Source organism: Lygodium microphyllum, chromosome 10 (genome assembly GCF_053477565.2).
Source record: "Lygodium microphyllum isolate KBCC chromosome 10, Lygodium_microphyllum_v1.1.10, whole genome shotgun sequence".
Lineage (NCBI taxonomy): Eukaryota > Viridiplantae > Streptophyta > Polypodiopsida > Schizaeales > Lygodiaceae > Lygodium > Lygodium microphyllum.
The window spans coordinates 97800751-97819153 of NC_141144.1; the positions used below are offsets into that span (position 1 = coordinate 97800751).

General features: G+C 39.1%; 1 pseudogene; it reads left to right on the forward strand.

Annotated features, from left to right (window-relative positions):
* Positions 1-557: 557 nt before the first annotated feature.
* LOC148030327 (protein HAPLESS 2-like) overlaps positions 558-18403 on the forward strand; it is a 36967-nt pseudogene continuing 19121 nt past the window's right edge.

The window sequence follows — 18403 nt, forward strand, 5'->3', positions numbered from 1 at the left end:
GGGAGGATGAGCTTGACTCTTTTGATATTGAAACACCTCCATCCATTGAGATTGAGGGTAAGGCCAAGAAAGAAGAGATAGAAGATGACTTATACAAGAATATTTAGTACATATAGCTAGAAGGGTGGCAGGGTTGCATGCCCTGCCACCTAAATTTTTTTCCCTCTGTAATCATCACTATTTGCATAAAAAATTTACTCTACAACCATCGCTATTAGCGTGGCTATTTGCATCATTTTCTGAATATTGATGTAAATAGTGATGCTAATAGTGACAAAAATAGCGATGAATTCATCTTGTCACTAATAGCAACGTAAATAGTGATGATGAGGGCCATTTTTTTCATGAATAATTATGTCGCTTTAAGTGTCACTATTGGGTCTATATGTTGTATTGAATAGGTGCATGAACTTTTTTTAAAAGTTTTTTCATGACATAAAATAATCAACAAATGTTGAATCTCTCTTATATGTGAATTTGAACATGTATTTGTCTATCCAAACCCCCGACAACCTCAATGGTGGTATGTTGTGCCTTCAGCTCCTTGAAGTGTGAGGATGTATAATGAAATCAATGTTCCTAGTGTAAATGAGGAGAGTACGCAGGTGAAGGGGTCGATATTGCAAGGGGTGGAGGTCGAAGAGGGCTTGGAGCGTGTAGAGGAGGCAGATCTAGGTAACAATGACAAAAATATAGGAGGCCAGGAATTCTTTGAGAAGGAAGTGGACTCATCCTTCTGTGGTGGTGACCTATATATCGGACTTCCAGTGTATGTAGAGTTGTGCCATGAGATTGACATGGAACCATAAGCTACGTTATACTTGCAGCATCCGCCTACTCAATTCATTGATGAATCGCTTCTAAGGGTACTCTAGAATATGCATTTTAAGTAACATCATTTTTTAAAGAGTTATATTACTGTGCTTTGCTTGAATCTTGATATTGATTATGCTAACATCATTTTTTGTCTATGCGCAGGTTACCTTTGACTATATTTGGATAGTAAGATGAGTCAAGGGATGAGCAATGAGGAGTTGCAAGAGATATTCACACATATTTCTCTAGATTAGATGACCCAATTTAGAGATATGGTGGACTAGGAGCTATCTCGGACACCATCAAGCCGTTAAATTAGATCGACTTTGGCACAATATGATGCTTCGATTTCTAATAGATAAGGTTGATGCTCTAGATTGGGCCCGAATGCAGGGAGTAGTTCTAGGGGGGTGCTACGGAGATGTGGATGTTGTGAGCCTGTGGTCGGCTCGAGATTTGGGTGCTACTCCTCACTCTCGTACATGTTCAAGAGAGGGTGGCTTAGATGGGTGTTGTGGAGGCACCAATCTAGTTTCTCCGTCTCGCCGTTCTGGTGGAGGCACATTATCCGGACTAAAAATGGGTCTAACACTAGCTATAGGCTCTAGCCAAGCCTCTAACACTCACAAGATAACCCCACACGGCCTCACGACCCCCCATGCATGTCTAAGGGACACACTGCCCTAATCGCCACTGTAGATTTTGCATTTGTAGTAGAACGCAGTCCAACGATTTCCCTTCCTTACTCCTCAAAGGGAGATCCCACATATCTTTCTATAATATTTCATGTAGTACAAAAATAAAGGAGGCACCCCTTCGACTAAATGTCGTGGCCCCACTGCATCTCTCCTATACCAAGAGGATTGGCCCCTCGATGTGCTACTCTGACATAAAGAACATACGAATAATCTCCACTCTTATATATTTCAAATGATCCAAGAGATAAAATTTTCTAACTTAATAATTTTCCAAAGATTTGAGCGTCAAGCCTACAGCTTGGGTTTCCTCACAACTTAGCATAGGTCATGTAATTGGTAATCAATTGCTATGCATCAAGGAGCTACCATGTCATGCTCAATGCAAATGTGGATGATCATTGTGCTCAAGCATTTTATGATAAAAAACCCAGCCACCTGAGGTGCAAGACCAATCCTTTAATGATTTCCAAGCTACTCGTAGTTGCAGCATTACTAGAGACTAGCACCGAGCTTCCTCGTGCCACTAGTCTCTCTTAAATTTAAATAGTGATCGGCATGTATGCTATGCATAATCAAATAAATAAAAATTTAAATGATTTTTAGCAACCACTCACTTTCATAATCCCTCTTCCCTCCTACCGGTTAGGTTTTGCTTTTGTTAGGTAGGTGTAGGGTTCATTCTCATGTAGTTTTCTATATATAAATTGATAAAAATACACAATAAAAAACAAGGCTTGACTGAGACTTGACCCTCATGCTGTAGCTTTGTTATACACTCACTGACATAAAATGTATTTTTTCCTAAATTTTTAGGTGTAAAAACTAAAATTTTCCTAATGTTTCCTAGTTTTTGCCATTTATTTATTCATAAAAATATGATATTTTAGAATTATGAGTCTTTATTGATCAAGGAGTATCATTTTCATATCCATTTTCATCCCATATGACCCCAAAACACTCAACAAAAACCTCGATTTCTATTATTTTTATAAAAGCTGCAACTTGCAAGTTTTGCGATAAATTATTATATCATCAATATTTCCTATTTTTCTTTCATATTTCAGAGAGAATGCAACATGGGAAATCAAGAACAAACAAAATCAAACACTTTCTCCAACCATTTTTTGTAAAATAAAAGAACCGCTTGCTTACGCATAGAAACCGCAATTCCGAGGCTCATATCTCATAGACGAGAGGCCACTGACCCTTCTTCTCTGCCTGCTAATGTACTCTCTGAGCATGATCTACGTCATCCATCACTCTAACATCATCATTTGGTCTAGATTCTTCATCACAACCCTCCCCCTCTCTCTTGAATTGATGCATATGAACAGCCGCTAAAAGGAGCGAGGAGAGAGGAGAGAGAAAGACTAGAAAATCAGATTTTTAAATCCTCAATAAAAATCAGCCAAATTATAGTCATCTCTTTCTCCTCTCTATCGTGATCGAGAATCTCCCTCTCTCTCTCTAAACGGGTCGAGATTGGAGTGGTACCGAGCAGATTTGAAAGGGACGCAAAAAATTTGCACGTCCCGCTCCTCGCATTCGTCAATTTTTTGTTAACTTTAGGCTTTTACTAAGCCTAAGGTTAAAACTTTAAATAATCGATTTGGTTTTTTTGGGTTCACATTGTCTTTCAAAGTGGATATTTTGATTTTGGATAGGCGAACGGACTCGGATTAAGGATCCATCTAGAGAAGCGACTTCAGAGCATCAAAATCTATAAACCTCGCGTTTCTTGCACACTTTTTGGCTCCCAGATCCAGTAGCTGCTTTATAATGCCAAACCTTGTCGGATTTAAATGGGGGGTCAAACAACCTCCGATCGACGAACCAAGACTTGCATTGGATTCTTGACATCGAAATGCATCTAGGAAAACTCCTACTTGGCCATCCACTACAATTTGATTTTTCATGAAAATTTGGTCTTTAGTGCTTTCCATGCACTTCTTACTCCAAAAACGGCCTCAAATTGTTCAAGCATAGCTCACAATCAACTCCTAAAGTCTAGCTCCATGTAGTTCTTGCTCCCAAAATGGCCTCAAATGCTTCAAGCACGGCTCACAATCGGCTCCTAAAATCTAGCTCTCATTGGCAACCATGGGATAGGGCGACTCAGTCCGACGAATCCCACGAGCAGATGTGCACATGCATAACCACAAAGAGCATCAAGCTGATACAAAACATATGATTAACAAAGCACAAGGATAGCTCTCACCCTACCCCCTAATAAAATCAAGGCATGAAAATCCGGAAGGGATAGGCCCAGCATAATCTGATAGAAATCCAGAGTGAGTCTCTAACCAACTTCTCTAACAGAGACTGGCTAAAAGGCATGTTAAAAATGTCATCCTAGTGGGGGTCAGAACTACCTACCTAACTTAGGACAACTTGACCAGGACCTCCTACTAGCTGAGGACTCCTATAGCTTAGGCATCATATTTTTCAATCAAGGTTTCATAATTAGGCATGTAAAAAGGAGGGAGTTGAGCGTAGAGTGACCCAAGGAGAATAGGGCATCAATCTCAGGTCGTCGTGACTCAGTACCCAAGCACCTAGCAACAAGCTCTCGCAAGGCGACACTTAATCATTTTTTAACACTGACTTTTATTTTCACTCCAACCTTCATTTCTTTTCTTTTTAGGTAGTTGCTACCCCTAGGAAGACAAGGCATCTGACTCATCCCAAGAAACCTACCAAGCCTTCACCTCGGGGAAGTTACTATATGTATATCCTCTACATCACGTGCGTTCAAGGCCTATTTATAAATATCCTTATCTATGAATTTTTACTGAATAAAACATAATCCTTTTCTATTCAATCTGTAAATAACCCCTTTATATTATACCCTTCTATATGTAAAAAATGTATAAAAATGGTATTTTAAAACTACCTTATTTTGAACCCACGTGATACACACATATATTCATGAGTAACTTACCCAAGGCCTCCACAAGGCAATAATCAAGTTCTTGAAGGATCTTTTTCTTTTTCTTTTTCTTCTCTTATTTAGGGGTTAGAACCCCTTTTTACACACCTCTATAATTTTTCTTTTATAGATTCGAAACTTGCTCTTCTATTGAAATTTAAGGGCAGGCTTCTCTAGCTGCCTCACACTAGCAAGGACTCCTAGGATAGTTGCCTAGAAAGTAGGAAGGACAGGGTCACAATGACTACCCTTTATCACAGGTCTTTATCGCGTGACAACGTCTTAACAAGAGATAGACAACTACTCAAATCTCCCTCACATATACCTAACCAAACCTTAGGGCTTCATGCCTTGATTGCTGGTCCCCAATAGCCGAAAAGAAATGGACCCCCACATGTTACATAGATAACACTATCTACTTAAGGGAAAAAAACTTGGAAAGGGAACGAAACCACCTGGAATGGCCACAAGAAGCTCCTCTACAACAAAGGATTCCTCTAGTAACTTCGTCAACCTGTGTGATGCAATCACTAAAACAGAAAACCATTAAACGTACATGCACCAAACATACATATGGTCCTCTTGGCCTAAGGAAACAACACATTTCACTCCTAACAAAATTGGCCCTCATGGCCTAAAGAAATAAAATATTTAAACTCAACAAAAATCATCCCTCTTGGCCTAAGGAAATCAAGTATTAACCCTAAAAAGAACCAGCCCTCTTGGCCTAATGGTATCAAATAAAATAACACACAACGTGTCATCGGACCAACCTATGGGTCCAAGATAACAAAGGCAAACAGGTCTTGACCACTCTTTCATCACCCATACTAACCATCGTACTGCCATATAGGGCATATCTCATCACTAATAAAGATATTCAAACTAGGACCACAGTTGAAGAAAATGTCTTCTTTATAAGCAAAGTTTGCTAATGAGTCCACAAACTAATTCCAATATTGTGGAACCAGTTGAAAAGACACTCTCTCAAACCCATCGAGCATAGTCATGGCAATGCGATAATACATATAAAGAATGAGATTTCGTACTGTGTAAGTCCCATTTATTTGGTTCAATACCAATTGGGAATCCCCCTTCACTAACAATTAACAAATACTATCTCTCTTAGCAATATTGAGTCCCATAATTAAAGCTTTGTATTCCGCCATGTTATTGGTAAGTCCAACCCCGAGATAAACAGCTAATTTCATCACAACTCTATGTCGAAAATCTCTAATAACTACCCCTATACTCCCTTTCTTGTTGGGACCCCTCGTGGAAGCTCCATTAAAGTACATTGTGTACGTCCACAATGGGTTCACACAACAAGCCATCATCACCTCTCCTCATAATTATGATAAACAAAATTTAGCATATTCAAAGGATGTACCAAAGGATCCATCCCACCTTCTTCATTGAATATAGCACGGATGCTTGTCAAGATTCGCAAGCAGTGATGATAGAAGACTTTGATTTCCTAGACAAATGATCCATCCTCTTGCTCAATCACTTTATATTCTTTACTCCACCAGATAAGCTTTCCCTGATGATATCTCTGCTCCAAGTATGGGTGTTCCATATAAGGGATCAGCCGCCCCATCAACCAATATTTTCTCTTGTAGGTTTCTGATCAGCCCCACATTGACCTGCAAGGGATTTATTTTGTTAGTGCATTTAGAGATAATAAGGTTTAAGATTATTAAGATTAACCTTATTTTTAAATTCCACTCCCTCAAAATTAGTTTGTAATGCCATGGATCTATTCTTTCCTATTCTTATGATCTTGTAGGGACCGTCCCATTTGGGCTCAAGTTTTTCTCGAAACAGTTATCTACATGCATCATAAAAAATAACTAATTGCCCCCTCTTAAAGGTATATTTATTTGCTTTTAAATCATGCAGCTATTTCATCCAACACTTATCCACTTTCTAGTGCAACACACTCTGCAATTGGAGCCCATCCAAGTGGGCCACATTTGTAAAGTGCTCAAAGAGTACATCCTCGTCACCCAAAGAATGATTGATTGCAAATCTTATAGTTAGAAACTCAATCTCTAAGGGAAAAACACACTTCTCCCCCCATAGACTAGCTTGAACGGGGTGTGATTGTGACTCATTTAAACGTCATGTTATATGCCCATTCCGCCACATATAATTTCTTATCCGAGTCTCGCTTCTTTTTGGATACTATTTTTGATACAATTCCTGCAAGCTGCTTGCTAGTACTTCAACTTGCCCATTTACCTGCGGGTTATAAGGAGTCGTCTTATTGTGCTTAATTTTCCACACATTAGTTATCACCTTGTTTAGGAAATGGGTTTCACGGTCCGATACTGATTCTTTTGGTAGACTAAATCAGCATATAATCTACTCTAGTAGGAAACTAGTAGTCTCTTTTGCATCATCCTTCCTCATCACTCGTGCTTCTGACCACTTTGTAAAATATTCACTCACCACGATGGTGTATCTCTTCTATGTAGAAGACAATGGGGTAATAGGACCCACAAAGTCGATGTCCCACTTCTTGAAGGAAAGTGTAGTCATAATCGGAGTAAGTGGTCGCTTCCTATTCTCCCTATTCTCATGCCGTTGACAAGTATCACATCTCTTAATATATTCAAATGCATCTTGGAAAATGGATGACCACCAATATCCAGCTCTCAAAGCTTTTAGCAAAATTCCCTCCGCAAGCGGAGTCATGGCACTCTTCCAAAATGAATGGAACCTCATTAGGCATCACACATCGACGAAAGATATCATCAACCCCCTGCTAATATAATATTCCTGTGATCAAATACCTTTAGTGACATCTCCCTCAAGGACTCTAGTTGTTTAATTTTCCTCTTTTTTAATTTTGACAGACTGACTCCAACCTCTCCTGTTGATAGGTAATGCGTGATAGCAGCATGCCAAGATGGTGTAGAGGTCGTATCAATTTTAAACATTTCCTGGATATCACTTCCTTCAACTAAAGTCTCTTTTAGCTCCTTGAAATCCGCAAGGCATTCCACAATACCCTATAGCTTCGGTGGCTTACTTCTAATCTCATAGTCCAATTCCTGCAAAGTGATTAACCACTTTGCTAAACGATGAGACGATTGTAGCTTGTTCGTCAATAATCTAAGCCCCTGTGCCTTCGTATAAAGAACTATCTTCTCATAGAGGATGTTGTGCTTGATTTTTTTTGTTGCAAACTTGCAAAAGGCACAACTTCTCCATGTAGCTATAGTTGATTTCCGATACGCCCAACTTCCAACTAGCAAAGGCTATCGGATGGTGCTATTTTTCCTCCCATATTTGGAATAAGCAGTAGTGGATACTATGTATGATGGCTATTGAAAACATATAAAATGCATTCCCCCTTTTAGGTGTTTTTAAAACTAGTGCTTTTACTAGCTCCTATTTCACATCATCAAAAGCTACCTTAGAAGGGTCACTCCATTCAAATAGAATAGCTAAAAGATAATAGATTTGTTAGTGGCAACGTTCTTTTTGCTAGGGCCTTTATAAACCTTCGGTAGTACCCCATAGATGACAAAAAGCTATGTACTTCTTTGCGAGTGCGCGGGGACTCATGGCGACTATGACCTTGATCTTTTCACGGTCGATTGTGATCCCTACTGAATTGACCACATGGCCTAACAATAGCCCATAAGGCACCCCAAAGATGCACTTCCATGGATTAAGAGCTATGCAAATTTGTCTATAGCACTCAAAACACTTCTTTAAAATAATTAACTACCTTTCTCGTATGGTGGTTGCCCTTAGGTCATCAATGAATACTTTCAACTCCTCTGGGGAGATGTCACCAAAGGTCCTATCTGTTGTTTTTTGCCATGAACCAGGTGCATTGCATAAATCAAAAGCCATCACATGGTACAAAAAGGTACCGAAGACAATAATGAAAGTTGTTTTCAACTTATCTTCTTTTGCAATTTCCATTTGGTTGTATCCTACGAAACAATCCATAAACAAATATATCTCCCTACATGCTGCTAACTGGTCCAAAATCTGGTCATCAATAAAGGGCAACATATATTAGTCCTTAACTGTCTGCTTATTCAACTCTCTAAAGTCTACACAAAGCCGGATTTGACTATTTTTATTTTTCTTGATAACAAGTGAACACCATTCAGTGTGTTGAACAAGGAAGTTCAAACAAACTTGTCACAATTTCTGTAAATCCTCAAACAACCGGTCCCTTAGATCGAAAGGCATACACCTTATTTTCTGACTCATAGGATGACTATCTTCCTTTAGAGGAATGGTATGAACAGCCACGCTGGGAGGAATACCTCTCAACTTACCATGTAAAGATGTCGCGGAACTCTTGGATAAGGAACGCATAGTCCTCTCTTTCTTCCACATTGAGCATGGACCCTAATTTAATTGGCCGCAGATCATTTGGCGTACCAAGATCTAGCTCAATCACATCCGTGTCTCTTATTCAAACTTGAGGATCTATTGGCTCATTCAGAGATATTTGATAGATGTCCTTTGTAGTGGACCCTTCTTTTGATTTATCGATTGACGAAGTCTCACTAGCAGATACATCTTCTAATCTCTCTAATTCCATAGAGGATAGAGGAGCTCTCTTTCTTTGAGGAGACTCATGATATGCATCTACTACCACATACGATTGGTGCCTCTACCAAATATCAATCGACCAGTATGTATATCCACTTGATAGTCGGATCGCAAGATCCATGGCCTTCCTACTTGATAGCTTGGATGTCCCGTGAACCTAATAATCCTAAAGTCCACAATGCAATCCACACTCACAACAACGGTCACAAGGACTTTGGTAATACAACCTTTAGGTTGTCTCAACATGTCGGGGTTAAGAACTTGCATCCCTTTGTTGTCTTACTTAGGGTTTCTGTCGACAAGTTTTACATTATCTTTGATGCTTTCTCTACCTTTTTGACCTCTTGTAATGGCCTGCTGATTAGAAGCTTTAGTGTCATTAACCCGTACAGCCTCAACGAGGCTAACTACACTGCCACTAGGTAGCTTTTCTACAATAGCCTTACCTCTTTGAAGTATTTGCTTCAGCCCATTATCTTGCTGAAGATTGTTCCCTTATGCACGATGGTTAATAGGACCTAGTTGTCTACTACCTTATTGGAGAGAGATAATCTTACTCCAACAGGTGGTAGCCAAATGACCGGACTTCCCACAAATATTGCATTTGACCTTTGGGCAATTTCTAGGGTAGTGTTGGCTGCCACACCATTTACAACTAAATCTTGAGGGTGCACCCTCTTCAAGGAGTCTACTTCCTATCAGATTTTGTTATTTTTTAAGGAAATTTACATCAATAGCTATTTGCCAATATTGTTCGAAAATCATGTCAGTGTAGTGCTTCATCATATCCTTAACTTCGCCAAGGATATTAGATGCACTTGACTCATAGCCATGATCGTCTATTCGTCATTCCATCGGCCTAACAATTTGATTGGGCATTGGTTGTTGACTCACATGAACAACATTAGGGTTTGATGCTTAGCCTCCAACATTTCGTGGAGCCACCTGACTAGCCATAGGCATACTCACCATGGGAGGAGCTGGCAATAAAGGCACATTTTGGACCATGCTTCCTCTCACATTCGGGTTATTCATAGCTATCCCTTGACTTCCATTGCCATTGGTCAATGCCAGATTATAAACTAGATCCATATTAAGATTGGTTCGAGAGACATAGGCCGCTTGTAGTCGGGATTCTACTTCTTGTGCTCATCTAATGGCAGTGTCTACATCCGGTGAAGTGACACTACTCAACTGCACCTAAATATTGAAATCCAAACCATGCAAAAAATATTATAGTTGGGTAGCTACTGAGATAGGGATAGAGGCTTGCAATTTGTGAAAGACCTCTTTTAACTTCTTAGCATATGCACATATATCCGCATGTGGCTCTTGAAATGTCACATTTAGTACATGTAGCCAATATTGACCACCCCTTTCAAGGGCAAACTCCCTTCAAAAGGCTTCAAAAATAAAATCAATAGTGGTTATGGTTCTGGCCTCTAGGTCATGATACCATATGGTAGTTCTTCCTTTGAGAGTCATGTTAAAGAACATGATTAAATGATACCATATGGTAGTTCTTCATTTGAGATTCATGTTAAAGAACATCATTAAATGTCCTTCATCTTGAACTCAACAGTTGAACATCAACTTCTGGAATTCATTAATGTGCAGTTTCGCATCCTTCCACTAACCCATTAAAGATGGGTAGGGGGAAACCTAGGGCTAGCAAATCCACCATTCCAGTAGGTATAGCAATAGGTTGTGCCACCATGGTAATAATTGGATTCGTTGCAGGGGTTTGAAGAACTGGAACGAGAGCTCCACTCGAAGTGGAGGGACTCACTAGAGGGGGAGGAAGAACTAGAGCTTCCTCCCCCTAATGGATTGTGTGCGAAGCTAGGGTTATTAAGACCCTTCCCTTGCAAATATATCCAAGGCGTCCACTCCTTTGCGGAGAGCATCTTATGTCTATCTCAGCCCTCCGTCTAGCTCCTTCAGCCCTTTCTTGCTTTTGGAGCTCCATTTGATGGTCTTGTGAGTCTAGCTCACTAATTTCTGGCATACACTAGAGAATAGGTCCCAATTGACCAAGGCATGGAAACCGCCACTTGAAGACAACTCCCAGCAAATGTACCACCTGTCGGAACCTAAAATGGGCCTGACACTAGCTATAGGCACTAGCTGGGCCTCTAACACTCACAAGACAAGCCAGGAGCATCTAAGGACACACTCTAATCAGTACTGTAGGTATTGTGTTTGTGCTAGAACGTAGTCCAAAAATTTCCCTTCCTTACTCCTCAAAGGGAGATCCCACACATCTTGCTATAATATACCATGTAACACAAACATAAATGAGGCACCTCTCCGGCTAAATGCCGTGGTCCCACTGCATCTCTTCTATATCGAGAGGATTGGCCCCTTGATGCGTTGCTCTGACATAAAGAACATATGAATAATCTCCACTCTTGTATATTTGTAACCATCCAAGAGATAAATTTTTCTCACTTGACAATTTCCCAAAGATTTGAGCGTCTAGCCTACAGCTTGGGTTTCCTCACAACTCGGCATAGTTCATGTGATTTGCAATCAATTGCTATGCATCAAGGAGTTACCATGTCATGCTCAATGCAAATGTGGATGGTCGTTTTGCTCAAGCATTTTATGATAAAAAACCCAGCCATGTGAGTTGCAAAACCAATCCTGTAATGATTTCCAAGCTACTCGTAATTGTGGCGTTGCTAGAGACTAGCACCGAGTTTCTTTGCGCTACTAGTCTCTCTTAAATTTAAAATAGTGATCGGCATGTATGCTATTCATAATATAAAAAATCAAAATTTAAAACATTTTCAATGACCACTCACTTTCATAACGCCTCTTTCCTCCTACCGGTTAGGTTTTGCTTTCATTGGGTAGGTGTAGGGTTCATTTTTATATAATTTTCTATATAAAAATAAATAAAAATATACTATAACATAGAATCAAGGCTTGACTAAAGCTTGATCCTCATGCTCTAGCTTTGTTATACACTCACAGACATAAAATGTATTTTTTCCTCAATTTTTAGACGTAAAAACTAAAATTTTTCTATTTTTCTCTATTTTTCTCCATTTATTTCTTCATAAAAATGTGATATTTTAGAATTATGAATTCTTACTAATCAAGGATACTAAGCATCATTTTCATATCCATTTTCATCCCACATTACCCCAAAACACTCAACAAAAACCCTGAATTCCATTATTTTCATAAAAATCGCAACTTGTAGGTTTTGCGAGAACTTATTATATCATCATATTTTCTAGTTTTGATTCATATTTCAAAGAGAATGCAACATGGAAAATCAAGAATAAAAAAAATCAAACACTTTCTCCAACCATTTTTCATAAAATAAAATAACCGCTCACTTACTCATAGAAACCGCGATTCTGAGGCTTGTATCTCATAGACGGGAGGCTGTTGATGCTTCTTCTTTGCCGTTGATGCACTCTCTTAGCATGATCTACATCCTCCATTGCTCCAACATCATCATTTAAGACAAATTCTTTATCACAACCCTCACCCTTCTCTCCTAAATTGATGCATATGAACAGCCACTAAGAGGAGAGAGAAAGACTAGATAATCAGATTTTTAAATCCTCCATAAAAATCAACAAAACTATAGTCATCTCCTTCATCTCTCTGTCGTGATCGAGAATGTCCCTCTCTCTCTAAACGTCTCGAGATTGGAGCAATATCGAGTAGATTTGGAAGGGACGCAAAAAAATTTGCGCCCCCCTCATGTTCATCAAATTTTTATTAGTTTTAGGATTTTATTAAGCCCAAGGTTAAAATTTTCAAATAACCGGTTTGGTTTTTTTGTGTTCACATTGTCTCGCAAGTGGATATTTTGATTTTGGATCGGCGAACGGACTCGAATTCGACATCCATCTAGACAAACGGCTTCGCAGCATCGAAATCTAAAAACCTGGCCTTCGTCACGTACTTTCCAACTCTCGGATCCAATAGATGCTTTATACCACTAAACCTTACAGGGATCAAATGGGGGCTCAAATTGATGAGCCGAGACTTGCGTTGGATTCCCGACGTCGAAATGCATTTAGAAAAACTCTAGCTTGCTCATCCACCACGATTTGATTTTTCATGAAAATTTGGTCTTTAGCGCTTCCTTGACACTTCGTGCTCCAAAAATGGCCTAAAATGCTTCAAGCACGGCTCACAATTGGCTCCTAAAATCTAGCTCTCATGTATCACCTATAGGATTCATCACACCTCTATGGAGGCATCTACTCCAGTGACTCCAGCTTGTGCTCAATCATCCATAGTAGGTGGCACCCCTATGGGTGCTACTCCGAGAGATACCACCCTCGTAGGTACACCAAATGTACATGTGTGTCTTGGTTATGCCCAGGAGCATGGTTGTAGGTGGGAGAGAACACACTTTAAATATACCCTAGAGGGGTATGGATACCTCGTAGATGACATGACAGAAGCTGTGATCATGAATGATGAGGGGAGGAGGGTGCTGTCTCGCATGAGAGAGTTGTGCCAGCAAGTTTTTTGGCACAATGTCTTGGACCATTGGAAGAACATACCCAAGGGGAGCAAGGACTACATAGTAGCATCCTTGCACGAGGAGTTTCCGGTACCTACCGTAAAAGAGGTTTTCCACTAGGTAGATAATGGAGTGCATGTGTACATACATATCACATAGATGATCGACACACGCAAGGCACTCAAGAGTGGTGCCTCTCTCGAGTGGTTAGAAGTAGATGATTGGCGGAGACTCGCGCAAGGCACTCAAGAGTGGTACCTCTCAAAGCCCAAGTGGCTAGACGTAGATGACTGGCGGAGACTTAGGGAGGAGGTTACATATTCTCCAAGGCATTGGCGGTCAACAGAAGGCAGCAAGGGCACGATTGGAGGTAGGGGTCATTCATCATCTTGGGACTAGCGGGGCCACAGGACTTAACTTGAGGACTTTATAGGTTTTCTTTTATTCTTCTTGCTTTCTTATTTGCAATATCACTTGTATTGGACAATCGTGTTTCTAACAATTGTATTCTGTTTTCTTTGCAGCACCCACTCCATTACAAACTACGATCCCACTGGACTAGAGACTCGATTTGCAGAGAGACACAATCTCACTACATTGATCGATAGAGTGTATGCATGCAGCCTAGTAAAACAATCATCTTTATTGTCCATAGTTACTATTTTTTAAAAAGTACATTATGTATGGTAGACTGATGTGTAGTTGTTCATTTTGCAAAGTTTGTTCGATGATGCTTTGCGTTGAGATGAGCTGTTGGATGGCGAGGATCTATAGCTTGTGCTTGGATTCGTGGAGCGCACATCCTCTTCTTTTTTGGTCCTATGGTTTATGCATGCATCTTCTATGTACTATGTTGTTATCATCCTTTGTATCTTGCCATAATTCCATGAGTTTTCATCAGTGATCTTGTACTTATTCTATGTATCAATATTGTGAGTTCAAGTATATTTTGCACTCATATTAATGACCATTGTGCACCTAACATGTAATTCATTTATAGAATATAAATACAGCACATAGTACTCTGCCATGCCACAATTTTTTTTCTCTATAACCATTGCTATTAGCGTCGCAAATTTACTACACGCGTTGCTATTGGTATCGCAATACACATCACAAACCGTCGCAATATTCGTCGCTATTTGCATCGCAAATCAACACAAATTGCAACACAAATAGTGACGCATATAGTGACGCATATAGTGACGGTTTTATGGAGACACTCATACTGACAAATTTAGTGATGATGACGGGGAAATTTTTTTAATGATAATTTTTGTCACTTTGAACATTAGTATGAGGTATATATCTTGTAATGCAACTATGTAATATCCGATAATTGAAAAGTGTGTGATGGAGGCTACCTTGATAGATTTTGACACTTAAAGCTGCATATCCAGTCGGATCTCAAATCAAAGTTCATTTGGGCCTTTGTTTGACAAAAAATCACTTGCATACAGTGTGAAAACTCGAAGTTCGAACTAGTTATTTAAAGGTTTAAGTCTTAATGACTGAATTAAAGAGAAAAAAGCCCCAAATTTGAATGCCATGGGGAGAGAGGCATCGTTTTTTTTTTGTGCCCTATTTTTTAATTGAAATTTTACCTTTCTACAACTATTGGCATCAAGAGAAATGAAGAAGGGGCTGAGATGAACAATTTTCACACCTTCCATCGTAAGAAACAGATCATAAAATGATGAGTAAATGAAGATTTCATATTCTAGTATTTCTCTCTCCTCTCTCCTATTATTGTGTGTTTCCATGGTAATTCTATGAGAGAAGGGGGTGCAAGGCTAAGATGCAAGATTTTGATGGTGGGATGATGTTGGAGTGTGAAGGAGTGTAGATCAAGGTTTAAAGGAGCATCATGAGCTATTGGAAAGCATCAACAGGCCTCCAATCATGAGTTGTGTATGATATAAGGTATGGTTTTATGAGTAAGTCATAAATTTAATTATTTTATGATAAATTTCTTTTGGTAAATGGTTGGAAATGGTTGCATTCGATTGTCAATACTATGATTGATTAGAAATATTAAGGAAATTTTAAAAATGTACTCATCTAATAATTTCTTTATAAATACGTAAAACCTACAATATTGTGATTTTAAGGAAAATCATGTGATTTTGGGATTTTGTTGTGTATATGGTGTTCGCATGGGATGGAATATAATAGAAACATACTTCTCAACAAGATCAATCAGTCCAAATCAGTAAATTAAAATATATCAATATTTATTAATAAATAAATAGCCAAAAATTAAAAATAGATTTTTTGTATCCAAAAAATAGAAAAATTTTACATTTGTGTCTGTGAATGTATGATAAGGTTGAGTCATGAGGTTTAGCCTTAGTTTAGCACTATCTTTATGTTAAAGTGGGTATTTAATACTTTTATGAAGGAAAAGTACATTAAAATACTCTTTAAACCTACCACCTAATGCACAACCTTAAGTAGTTGGGAAAAGGGGGTGTTAAGCACTGATAATACACTAAATTTTGATTTTTTTCTGATGCATGGTATATAGGACATGTGGTTTAAAATTAAGAGGGTCCAGTAGCACAAGCATGCTCGGTGTGCTGGCCTTATGCAACGCAACAATCTTGTTTAGAGTAAAGGCAAGAAAAGAAATGTTTTTGCACCTTCACAATGCTGGTTGTTGATGGAAGAATTGTTTGAGCACTATAAATTATACACAATTGCATAGCACGCAACACATGGTATCATCCTAGATGCACATCAATTGTTTTCATGAACAATGACCCATGTTTTGGAGGTGAGGTACCCTAAGCTATAGGCTTAGTGGTTCATTCCTTTGGGGAGTGTACAATGAGGGATATATTACATCTCCTAGATTAATCAATTAAAGAGTGAAGCATGTATCGTATGTGTTCTATGTATGTGCGGCACATCTTGGGACCAATCCTCGAGGTCTAAGAGAGTTGTAATAGTGGGGCCATGACAATCAGTTTACGGGCGCTCCCTTTGTGTGTGTTTACATGGTGTATTACACCAATATGTGGAGGGACTCCCTCTAAGGAGTGTGGAAATGTGTTCTATGTATGTGTGGCGCATCTTGGGACCAATCCCAGAGGTCTAAGAGAGTTGTAATAGTAGGGCCACGGCAATCAGTTGACGGGCGCTCCCTTTGTTCTATGTATGTGCGGTGCATCTTGGGACCCAATCCCCGAGGTCTAAGAGAGTTGTAATAGTGGGGCCACGGCAATCAGTTGACGGGCGCTCCCTTTGTCTGTGTTTACATGGTGTATTACACCAATATGTGGAGGGACTCCCTCTAAGGAGTGTGGGAAGGGTTATCCACTAGATTACAATCCATACAAACATGAACTTATGCATTAGACATTAGGGTAGTATATACCCCTTAGACACTCCTTACTACAAGGCTCTGTGGGGTGGTTTGGGTGCATAGTAGAGACTGCGGCTAGTGCCATAGAGCCAATGTTAGCAGGTCCATTTTAGGTCCCAATAATGATAGAGAACCGATCCTTGAGGTGGTGCCCAAAACATTAAAGCGACTACAACTCTCTAAGAACTAAGTGCAATGCCTACTACTCTCATCTTTGATCGTTTATGAAGTGACCCTTCGGCACTACACTACAACGCATGAGGGGATTACGATCACAAAATTATGATGTGTACTTGAAATGAATCTTGAGTTCAAAATGTACATCAAAATATGCACACAAAATTCTCCAATATATATGATGCTATATAATTATGAAAATACTAACACACATACCTATCACTATTTTAAAAATAGAATTAGGACTTTTAGCCATCCACCGACACAATCATTGGGATTGGGCTTATCCACTTTTTAAGCTCACTTGATATTTTCTATAAATATTTTATGCTAGCATGCCATGAGATGTATAAAAGTAGTTTCCTTTTATATCCCATATTAAATTAAAGACTTAACAAAGTCTCACTCAACTGAGAGTGGTAAAAATTGTCCCACTTAGGATGGGACCTTCTAACCTCAAGACTCTCTCTCTCTCTCTCTCTCTCTCTCTCTCTCTCTCTCCATGGATGAAGGTGAATAAGAATATAAGAATTAAGAGCATTGAACATAGTCTCTCAATAACTACTTGAGATTTATCAGCTTGGAGACTTCCTAAGCTTCCTTTTATCTCAATAGTTGTCCTAAGCTCCCTTACAAGATTGGAGACTTCCTAAACTCCCTAATATGTCAATAGATGTCCTATATTATGGAGTTAATAATCCTCAATCACTTACTCTATAGGTTACCCGAGCATCCACTTGTTCATTCTAATATCCCTTAAGGTGGAGTATCTTATCTTATACAATGAGTAGCAACCATTCCTTCAAATATACATGACTTGGTTTGGGATTCCAATTATCTATTGAATTAAATTTCTTGTGGATATCACACATTGATATTTGAGAGTTCAGCAAAGCAATCAAAGACAAGCACAATCAATTAAGAAATTTACTCCAATTTCCTACTATTTTAAAATATGTTATGATATGTATCCTTATACCTTTGCTACTTTTTGCTTTTCCTAATTCTCTTTGGGTATCTAAGGTTTCCTTATGGGAATTTCGGTCTTAGTGTCACTAGCTTTAATCTAGTAGCTCTTTTTGGTGATGATCGAGAAGGTAATTTAAACAAGGAAAATCTTGGTCACTAGATCTACTTAGCCTTTTCTTGTTGAAAGACCAAAGACCATCGTTGCTTTGTGTTTGCTACCAACTTTGCCATGGGTTCCTCTTCAATAGGTCCCTTATCAAGACTACAATGTCTATTTGATAACATGTAAACTTGGTATCATCTCACCTTGGCCACAATGTTTAGTTGACGCACTTCCCTCTACCAATCCTTGAGCTAATGCC